This window comes from Pezoporus occidentalis, unplaced genomic scaffold (genome assembly GCF_034315485.1).
Source record: "Pezoporus occidentalis ecotype Australia unplaced genomic scaffold, CSIRO_AGI_Poc_V1 ctg7, whole genome shotgun sequence".
Taxonomy (NCBI): Eukaryota; Metazoa; Chordata; class Aves; order Psittaciformes; family Psittacidae; genus Pezoporus; species Pezoporus occidentalis.
Window position 1 is genome coordinate 21,154 of NW_026916052.1, and position 10,823 is coordinate 31,976.

General features: G+C 49.0%; 1 long non-coding RNA gene across 2 annotated transcripts; it reads right to left on the minus strand.

Moving 5' to 3' along the window:
- Positions 1 to 243: 243 nt before the first annotated feature.
- On the minus strand, positions 244 to 10,075 carry LOC134175598 (uncharacterized). 2 transcript variants are annotated; one of them, XR_009969064.1, is made up of 2 exons: positions 9,381 to 10,075; positions 244 to 2,117 (listed from the first exon to the last, which is right to left on the minus strand). It is a non-coding gene; the product is annotated as an uncharacterized LOC134175598 (long non-coding RNA). The 2 variants fall into 2 exon arrangements; XR_009969063.1 differs by lacking the exon at positions 9,381 to 10,075 and adding an exon at positions 2,679 to 3,123.
- Positions 10,076 to 10,823: the final 748 nt, after the last annotated feature.

Below are 10,823 nucleotides of genomic sequence, written 5' to 3' on the forward strand. Positions count from 1 at the left end.
GTTAAGTTAGGAGATTAAAGTGCAACGGACTCAGAGATGTTGGAGCTAGAAGGCTGCATTCATACAAGGAAAGAAAATGTCTTCAGGTGGTGTTTTTTCAGGCTCAGCTAAATTCACTCACCTTTTCTAGTCCTGCTTCGTAGATGTGCCCTAGGGGACCCTTGGCACTCTGAACAGTGCTGTATTGGATAACGTTCATATTCTCCTCCCAAAGATGCATCAGAAGTAGCACACATACACCAGCATGTTTTACTCTTTATTATATATTTAAAGAGTCAGATCTTCTGTGAGGAAGGGGAGCTTAAGCAGAAAGAAGAGTTGCACATCATGATTGCACAGTGAAAAAAAATGAACATACGGCTTCGCTACCTGCTGTCCTTGCTTTAAGCACCCTCTGCCTACAGCCAGGTGGTAACTCCCCGGACGGCTTGTGTTTCTGCTCATTCGCCATTGTCTCTGGGCTATTTCTTGCTCTGTTTCCCCAGTTGGCTGGGTTGTGCACCAGCGCCTTTTGCGGCAGGTCCCGGGAGGCTGGGGGTGGGGCTGCTCACCCCAACCCACCCGCTCCCAGTCCTTGGGAAGGGTGGCAGAGCGTCGCGGAGCAGGGAAGGGTGGGCAGGCACGGGAGGGTATATTTATCTCACAAGGAGAAGTGCTATGGCATGACATCAGCCTAGCTCCCTCCTCGCAGCCAGCCTGTGCTCTGCTGCTGCCCTGTGCCTGCTGCCCTGGCACCGCTCCGGTTATCCTCCTCCAGTCCTCGCCTGCTGACGCAGGGGTTAGTCCAAAGTGCAAAAACAAATGGCTGAGGACCCACGTGCTCTGTTCTGCACAGGGCAAGAGCTAGGGCAAGCCCTGTCACTCACCTGGTGGTATTTTGGCAGTACTGGTGGGTATCAGCATGGGTTGGGAATTTCAGTCCTTGCCCATCTCCAGTGACAGGCCCCAGTGGCTGAGGACACGCACTGGCTGAACACAGCATTTACCGATGGTTATTTCAGGGCAGAGAGCAGGCTCAGAGTTTTGCAGTCACAAGAAACACATTCCTCTGGGTTTATCCTTCCAACTTCACCACCGGCAGCGTGACAGGAATAGCGATTCCAGCCTCTCCAGTGCAGCAGGCTCTGGGCACCCGCAATCCAGTGCAAGGCAGACGAGACCTGGCTTGTTTCACCTCTCCAGGCTGGAGGCTTTCCCCTCTGTCAGTCAGGAACAGTGCCTGACAGTCAGAATTTTCCCTCCCTGGCCCCCCAAATCAGGGGGCATTTAGCAGATGCCATGGGTATCTGCAGAGTTCTTAACTGTAAAAAGGGTCTGGCCCTACCTAAAGAGCTGAACAGAGGCAGTGAAACGTACACTTTGTATTTCCGAGATTAATGAGGCTTCTTTCACATGTGACACAGATGGCTGGGTTTTTGGCAGTGCTGGGCCCCTACCACTACTACCACATTCTCTCAGAGCATGTTGGCATGCAGCGCTCTGGAAAATTAGGCCATGTTTCTCCAGTGCAAAAGGCTTGTTGATCTGTGGGATATCAAATGTATAAAATTATTTGCACTCTGCTTCTTCATAACAATAAAAGGATGACTCATAATTACCTTCTGAGAATATTAAAATCCTAGACACAATGCTTCTTGTGCTATACAGTGGATCTGTAGAGCACAGTGTATTAAATGCTCTCCTTTATTACAGAATAGTGATGCCTAATAACTCCTAAGCTCAAGTTTCACCGCAGTATTTGTAATTCACATCCATAATAATGTTTTCCCATTTAACAGCCTGGGGCAGACGCCACAATGCGTTATACAGCATGGGTGCAAATAATGAGATAGGATGATGTCATTGTGTGGCATTCCTCCTAAGCGATCTAAAAATACCCTCTCCCACTTTCCCACCTTTCATCATTGCCTGCTCCTTCCCGCCTGATGCTTTTGCACCCGTTCCCATGGTAACAGCTTCTATTGTAGCCCAGACCCTCATGCAGATGTTGTCATTGATCCAACACCTTGCAGCAGCTTTGATGGCGCATTGTCTTCTTGTTTCCTGCTCTCCTGTATCTGTTCTCCACCATTAAGGATGGGCTGGGACGCTGCTTCCTCCTGCTCAGTGGCTTTGATCTGAAGGAAGAAAAGAGGGGAAATATTGATTGGGTTTTATTATCAACCCTAATCATTCTTGGGGTGCTTTTTGAGAGCTAAAATAATATCCTATGGGGCCAGCTACAGGTTTGCTTGTGTGATGGTTAAAATGGGTGCCTTAAATAAAACCGGTAGAGAAATCAAGAGTGATTAGCATTGGGAGATCCTAATTAAAACCTCTCTCTGACAGAGTATGGAAAACTTCTCTTTCACAGGGGGATGCTGCTGCTTTACTGTTTGCAGTCACCCCTTTTTATTTTTTCCTTTTTCTTTCTTCTGGTTCCACCCCCCACACAGACATCCCCACACCCCACACCCCCCCGGCCCCCGCCCCCTGCTAAGTGCTTAGGGAAGTTTCCACATTTTGGCCATGTTCATTGTTCAGGCTTTCCCCACCCAGGCTTTTTTCTCCAGCTTGGCTTGAAGGGAAAGGGAGAGAGGTGGCAGAGCTGAGCTGGAAAAGCTACACCATGGATTACTGCTGAAATGAAATGTAGCTGTAAGAAAGAAGCAGAGAACAAGGAAATTCTGCTTAATCACCTATTGTTTGCAGTTGTTTTGCATTCTTCACCTGTCACTCCTTGCCGGAGTCGGACGTTGTTCTCCTATGATGAGAACCTGACAGACAGATGGTAATGAATGTGTAATTGAAGACCTGGGCTTTTGCATCTGCATTATTTATTCACCTAAAACAGGAGCTGCTCTATATTTAGCAAGTGATGTCAGTGGCTTTTTTGCATCCTTAGAAATTGGCAGGGAGCCACATCTCACATGATATGTGAAATCACTGATAAATGCTTCTTTTCACTGAAAGAAAAACAGCTTAATAAATGTGGCTCTTTTCTGCTTTCATCTCTTCCCTCCCCACCACGCTCCCTTCCCCGTCTGGGATTTGTCTCTTGGTGGCAGAGCTCAGCAGCATCTGTGAAGTGGAAATCAGCAGGCAGTACCGCAGACCCAAATGAAGCCGTGGGTATGCTCGGGAAGTTGCTGCCCTCCCAACCCTCCCTCCTCTCCCCCTTCCAGAGTCCTGGGGCTCTGCCAAAGACCTAGCCAAGCAGGGCGGAAGGAAAAAAAGGGAGTGAGGGAGAGCTTCCTCCTCCAAGCAGCACAGGCTTTGTGGGAACGCTGGTATTCGTGGTATGTAATGAGTTTCAGTTGGGTTTTAGCAGGCAGGGAGCAGAGGGGACAGGCAGGGCTCCCACGCACTTTGCTTGGTGCAGAAATGACATTGTGACAGATGCTAGCAGTTATCTGTCTTGAACGTGTCTTTGGTGCGAGTGTCCAGCAACAAAATCTTACATCCACCCTTTCATGGGGGAAACACAGCTGGGTGCTTTTCCGGCATTACTGTGACACCAAAGGCTGTGCAAAAATAGCAAGTTTTAAGTATAAGAAATAGATTCAGGCGCCAGATCTTCAGCTGCTGTTACCTGGCAGGGCTCCACCGATTTTTCATGCACCCATTCATGCCAGCTGAGGATGTGATCCTTAGCGCAAATGTAGGGCAAGTCAGGGGGGTAAAGAGTCTCAGTGCAGTTCCTAGCTTGCAAGGGTATTCCCAGCCTCACAGCTTAGGGATAGTTTTCCAAAGCCAGCAGGTGCCATGCTTTCACAGCCTATCTCTATTCTCCATGGCAGTGATGATAAGAAATGTAGGGAACTGCAGATCAACAGATCCCAAGGCTACAGTCTGGGGCCTGAGTGGGTTGCTGCTTTGGCCGTCACTCACTCAGATAAAGAACACAGCCTGCCATGGGGCCAGTGTCCTCAGCAGTGCCAAGTGAGATACAAATTTAAAATAGGCTATTGACCCATGGAAACAATCAGACCATTTGCTTCAGCAATGATTTCTTGGCCGGGTGGGGGGAGAATCAAAAGCAGTTAGCATGAAGGCAAAGATTTACTCTATCATTTCCCTGCCAGGGTTTAACATAGCTGCTTCTGATGCAGACCCAGTAAGAAGCAAAGAGGGAAGACATAGCCTTGCTGCAGAGCTGCTATGCTGCAGATGAATGACTTCGCCTGTTTATTAAACAAGCCCATTCAAGTTTCCGCTCCACAGCCATTTACTTGATGAGTTTGAACAATAATGAACTAGGATTAAAAAAAAACCCTGCCCCTGAGAAATTCAGGCTGCTCCGGCAAATGGGATCAAATAAAGTTGGTAACATTCCGCTAATATTCAGAAATGACATCCATGTATCCTGAGCTTATTCAAAACAGCATTTTGCTTTGTTTTTGGTGAATAGGGCGACCTATAGGTTAAGCATCAGAGAGACATTTGGGAGGAATTAAAAAGAGAAAGGTGGGGACGGATCAGGAAGGGAAATTCTTTCAAGAGCTTAGCATAAAACATCCTTCTATAAAAGAATATGTGAAACAAGTTTTAGATGAGACAGTTGTCCTCCCAGGAAAAACATCATGAAGTTGTTACACAGAAACTCATTAAAGAAAAAAGTCAGCCAATGCCACAAGATGATATCTCAGTAGTCCCAGATGTTCGCTACTCTGGGAAAAAGGAGGAAATATTACTCTCAGAAATTCACCATGTCTGTGGGGTACTTAAGGAAGCTTGGAGTAAGTGTATAAAATACATAAAGATGCTGCTTACTGGAGTATTATATGCAGCAGCCATAAATAGTTAGCTGGCTTTTCAAAATGCTGAAGGGATCCTGATGGCCTGTACTGGGCAGGAATCAGTACCATGGCTGCTGTTGGACTGGGAATTAGGAAACCTGGGTTCATTCCTCATCATGTAATGCATTTTCTGTATGATACTGGGAGATCCTACTAGCTGTCTGCCTCTGTTCCTCTCAGTAACACCCGAAAAGGGTCATGATCCTTTGCATGTTAAACACTGAGGGCAGGGGTGGTCTCTCCTCATGCCTCCACCAGCTTGCTCGATGACAGCTGCTCTGCTCTCCACTTGGGCTTCAGCTGCAAGGAGTTTGTCTTGCTGGTGTCTGGACATCATTTTTTTGCAGCAGTGTTATAGCTGCAAGGCCATGGCACAGATGTGGGAAGTGAAAGGGAGCCTCACTGGTGGAACAGAAGGATGAGGAGGCTCCTGAGCCCCCCAGTAGGATGGTGGAGAGACATGACCAGGTGAGGACTTGTGCCCATTGTCACCCCCGGCAGTAGGAGCCATCCCGGGAGCTGCAGCCAGCACAGTCCCAGCTGCAGATGACAGGGGGAGCAGAGCCAGCCATGGCAACCCTCTGGTGAGCCTGTGAAGGAGGTTGTCAATGCATCAACCCTGAGATCACCCCTCAACATTTATATGAGTAGGGCGGCATGTGTGGCTGAGACACAGAGCTGGGCAATGGCTGTGGCCTCTCCCAGCTTGCTCCTGTTGTCTTAAAGGTTGTGTGTCTGAGGTAAAAGACAAGAACTGCCAGGCATTTGGGCAGGGTGCAGTGCTTTAAGCAGCACCTGAAGTGGTGGAAGTTGTCATGGGAGGGGTCTGGACCTGATGTCACCTAGCTTGCACCAGCAAACTCCCTACTACCAGCTGCAGGCCAAGATCACAGCTATGCGACACACAGACACAGCATTCAAACACCTAAGCCAGTTTTATTTCACACATTTCATTCTTTCAGGAGGTGTTTCCATGAAGGTTCTTGTTTCACTGCAGCTGAAGCCCTGACCGTGACTTCAGCATCATTTAACAGCCAAGGAAATGAAGTGAGAGAAGGCTGGCTTGACAGCAGGCTGGACTAGCAGGGACGTTGGCAGGTGGCCCTTAAGCAGCCAAAAGTCCATTAAGGGGCAGACTGAATCTGGAAAGCTGTGATTACTTTCCCCCTCCCTCCTGAAAACCTGAGAGATAACCTGCAAAGCTTTGCTAGTGAACAGAGGTGATGGAGAGGGTGTCCAGAGGCTGCAGCCTTTGTATATTCCTAGCGGGTTCCTGGAGCATGAAACTGCTTTCTCCAGGCTGAAGCTGGCAGGGGTGGCATCTTATGCTTGCTGGTTTTGACTAGGGGATTTAAGGGCCATCCAGCAGAGTATATAACTCTAAAACCACAAACAATCAATTAGTTTTCGTGCTCTCAATTTGCTGCACTAAAGCCAGAGAGATAGATAAAGCAATAGGATGTCAACAACAGAGCTGGGAGGTTAAAACAGATATGCTGAGTCTCCCTCCAGGGCATAACCACAGCACATACCTTCCTCTTTGGCCCACAGCAGTTGCATCTTAAGGCCTGTTAATCTGGATCAGCGACAGAGCTATTCTCTTCTAGAAGGTTAAAAGTGCTCTTCACATATTTTCACATATTTTCTTAACACAGCAATAACCTGGGTGTTTATTACTCAAGCAAAAGCCAAGTTGCTCCAATTATTTATCTTTATCTAGTGTTTTGCTTCATGTGAAGCTGCAAATGGAAAAAATACTTACATGTCCTCAAAGTTCCTAAACCCAGAGCATTTAATAAGAAATAGGCCACTAGTGACCCAGTATTCCTTCACATCCAGAACAATTTCCAGCTGAAACCCTGACAACAATGGAGTAATTCAATGCTCACAGATGTTTCATGAAGATTTTCTCAGATGATCTAGTCAGATGGATTTCACAAGTGGGCTCTGTTTGCTATCAGACAAATATGATATATACTAGATTCACCTTTACCCATAAACCACTCAAATGAGGCTTCATCAAAGAAAGTATGCTTTTCATCATGCTTTTTACTGGCAACAGAGCTGTGTCCAGAAGCACTTTGTGCTAAGCCTTTTTCTTGTAAATACTTACAGGCTTATTGCTCATCCCCCTCCCTCATTCAGGATATGGTAGGGGAGTCAGGAGGGGGGAATGACGCTTCCAACATGGTTGTTGGCCTGAATAATGGGGAGCCTTTTGTATGTTGGGCTGGGGAAGAGAAACTCACTTCCCCCATACTGCTGGAGTTCAGTCTTAATTGCAAATGCAATGTCCTTCAGTGTAATCAGTTATTCCCTTGTTCTGAGCTATCCTAAGTCCCTGATTGACCTTCACTGTCCCCCTAGCTCTTTGTCCCTCCTGGCAACAGATAAGATAAAACCTGTCAATGTGTTGGAGAGCTCTAACAGATTTTTCCTGTGTGCATTAGGTTGCAGTTGCTCCCTGACATTGTGTTGCCTGCTTGTCCAACTTTGGCTCTGATTGATGGAGACTAGGAGAAGTTGTTTGAACAGATACTGCAGTCCCACGACATGGGAAAAGATAGGGTCAGGTTAGGCTCACCAGTGTAAGAAATTAAATGATGAAGCAGTCACCCCCTGTATCTTTACTCCACATGATGAACCATTTTGTGCCCTTTCTGTATCTCTTGGCTGCTGGGAAACAGAAGACAGTATAGTGGGACCTGTGATAGTTATCTCCCCTTTCACCTTCTCCTTCCTCTCAGCCTCATCTCATCTGCCCTCCCTGCTCTTTCCTGCCCTTGCCCTTCCTATGCCTCTCCCTTAGCTCCTTCCTAATAAAGACCTTAAACTCCACCTCTTTTCACACTGACCATGGCACTGTGGTGTTATTTGCAAACTCATGTTATGTCCCCTCTGCTTCCTTATTCAATCCTTTTTATTGCCTTTCTTTCTTGAGACAGATAGCTCCTCAGGCCAAGGACTCCCCTGTGGTTCAGACCTTTACAATGCCTTGCCAAGTGCAGATCCAGTTCTGCCTGACCCCTGCACATGGGCACGGCAGAACAGAAAAAACCCCATGTGCATCCTGATCCACTGTAAAGCTCACGAGCAGCAAGCTCTGCATTAAATTTGCCTTTCTGACAAGGAGGCTGGGCTTGTCCAATGGGCCAGCCACACTGGCCTCTTGTGACCTTGCGTGCCAGGAGTGACATGGCTGGACATGAAGAATAGCAAAGAAGAGGTCACAGCAACAGTCAGTACGTCAACAATATAGGTTAAAAAGACTTGCCTTTCACAAAAAAGAGGCTCTAAATACAAGAAATAAGTCCTTCACTGAAATTTTGAGCAGCAGGGCTTGGTCTTTTATGAGCCTGTCCAATGGGAACTGGAGCCAGGGAAAACATCCTCACTTTGTGGGCCGAAGTCTCCTAATCGCAATGGACTTTGTTCCCTGGCAGGGAGGTGAAGCAAGCTGTTTGTGACATGCCTTGTGACTGCTTGGCAGGAGCCTCTCCTTCCTGCTGCCAACTGGGGATGAGGTTAGGTGTTCATTTTCAGGACCATCTGATGGGTTCCCCTTGATAACACAACAAACAAACCAAATTCCAAAGAACAGTAAGGTTGCTGCACTCCTGGAAGCAGATGTAGGAAAGCATCTATTAGTTGGCTCACCTATGAGCTGAAGTGAATGGCCTGGGCAGTGCAGTGAGGAAGGGGCAGATCTGGTGGGGTGTTTCCAGATACTTGCAGCCTTGCCCAAGCATCCTTTCAGCCTCCTAGGAGGAGACCAAGAGGGAGGCACCTGACTGGAGGTGCCTGTCAGGGTGGGGTGGGTATTGGCAGTGTGGGAGTCCTGGCCAGCACTGAAGGGAAGCAAAGAGTGCCTTTATGCAGCTGATCAGTTCTTCTCCTCTGCTGTTTCCTGGCTTTTAGAAGGTCCTTAAAGCCTGAAGTGGAAACAGTACTGCAGTGCTGGGCAGCCACTACCTGATTGTGTCCTCTGCTCTCTTGCACACTGCCCATAGCTCGTTGGGTGAGGCTTCCCCAAACCAGCAGCTCCACTGATACCACATCTTCTGGCTGGCACAGAGTGGGAACACCATGGGAGTGAGCTGATGGCTACTTCTCTGCTGTCCTGGGCTTTTAGTTTAGGAAAGCTGGTCACACAGTGCTGTGGGTGGAGGAGGCTGCTTGTCTCCTGCTCTGTCTGCCAGGTCACACACCTCTCCCTTAGCCCTCCCAGGACATTATGCTGAAAAGGAAAGGTGCCAGCAACGGCATTGGTACACATTGGAGGATGTTTAGACCCTCCTTGAGGCTTAGCAGCACAGGCAAAACTGAGTCTTGTCAGCTGAAAGTTGAGCAGCCATGGCCACTTCAGCCATAGAGCTAGAGGTGGGAGATGTGGGGCAAGACCCAAATGACCTAGAGCTTCACCCCCCAGCTGGACTAACCACATCCTTTCTCAGGCCAGCCTCTAAACAGTGGCAGCAGCAAACCCAGCTCTCCAGACTGCGGTGCAGGCACAATAGGTGGTGTGGACATGGCTGTTTCATGGTGCCCTGAGTCATCGGCTGCCCTAAGCCTGTGGCTGGGGGCCAGCCAGGCAATACTTACATCAGGCAAAAGCTGCTCCATCGCTCCCATTGTGCAGCTGGCTCCTGTGCTGGGAGTGCAGGATTGCACCATCTGTTTGTCCTGGGGGCAGCACAGGCAGCAGCAGTGCTGCTCGCTGACACTTTGCACAGCCTTTAAGTCAAGCCCTGCTCAATCTGTGGGGTGAAGCGGAGTCTGGGCCCGACCTTGCATGGTTGGCGCAATGAGCAGCGAGGGTCTTGCAGCATCAAGACCATTGCATTTCCCTGGTCTGTGGGCTTCTCTCTTCTTGCAGCCAGCCTTTGGAAAACACTGGAGCTCAGTCACATTGGGAGCCATGTGAGCTCTGGGCTGTTGCTGCCTCTCTGCTCCCGGGCTGAGGCAGGCTGACACCCGCTGTGACCTCCTCACCCTGTGCCCTTGGCACGGCTCCTGGCATCAGATATCTCAGCTTTGCATAGTTGCAACTCCCACTGAGGTGGGTCAGAGTTTTGCTTGAGGGACTGGAGCAATGGCACCACTCCGGGCTGTTGCATGATCAGGGTGACTCACTGCTCCCCGCCTCCATGCACACAACCAGCAAGGCCTGGGCTTGTCCCTGCTCCCATCCCCTTGCCTCGGTTTCCACCAAGCCTGAGCAAGCAGATCTGCAAGGGACGGGCATCCTTGGAAGGACCCTGTTAGCATGCGTTTACCAGGCTGCTCTTCCTTCTGGGTAGCAGTTGACTCTGAAATAAGGTCAAAACCTCTTTTTAAGTTGCTTAACTCCATTGCTCTGTGTCAACCAGAGAAAGAGCTGTGGGAGAAACCAGCTTTTTCACCCATGTCTTGTTTCAGGGAGGTTTGCTCCCCCTTACAGCCTGGTGGGTAGTAGGGCTCTGGGCTGAGCCATACTGGGCCTTCCATTCTGAGGGGCGCACAGGGGTTGCAGATGTCACAGTGCATACAGATCCCTATGTCTCCCTCCTTCTCGCAACAGCCCATCGCAGCAGAATTCACTCGCCATTGTCGTGACTTAGCTATTTCCCTCAAGGTTCTGGTCAGCATCAGATATGCACATGTGCAACATCCATTTAAATCCATAATAAATGGGCGCACGCATCTTGTGCAGTGACTGTCCCCCTGACTCACACAAAAACATATATTAAATGGGCTTGGAGGATTTTTGCCATCATTAAATTTCAAGGAACAAGGCCCACTCCCTCTTCCACATGCACTGGGGACCTGGGGACTTACACGTCATGAAGGACCAAACTCACGCCCCCCTCGCTGCATGCCCCCTCCCTGGCCACCTCCCCAGGATGAAGAAACAGGATTCCAGCACTTTCTCGGTGGCGTAGACTTCCTGCTGCAATCCTCCCCTCCCTCCCCAGCGCAGGGGAAATCTGCTTAGCCTTTACTTTCTCACACATGTTTCAGATGTGCAGGGGTGTGATTGTAAACAATGTCATCGGCAGTGCCAGA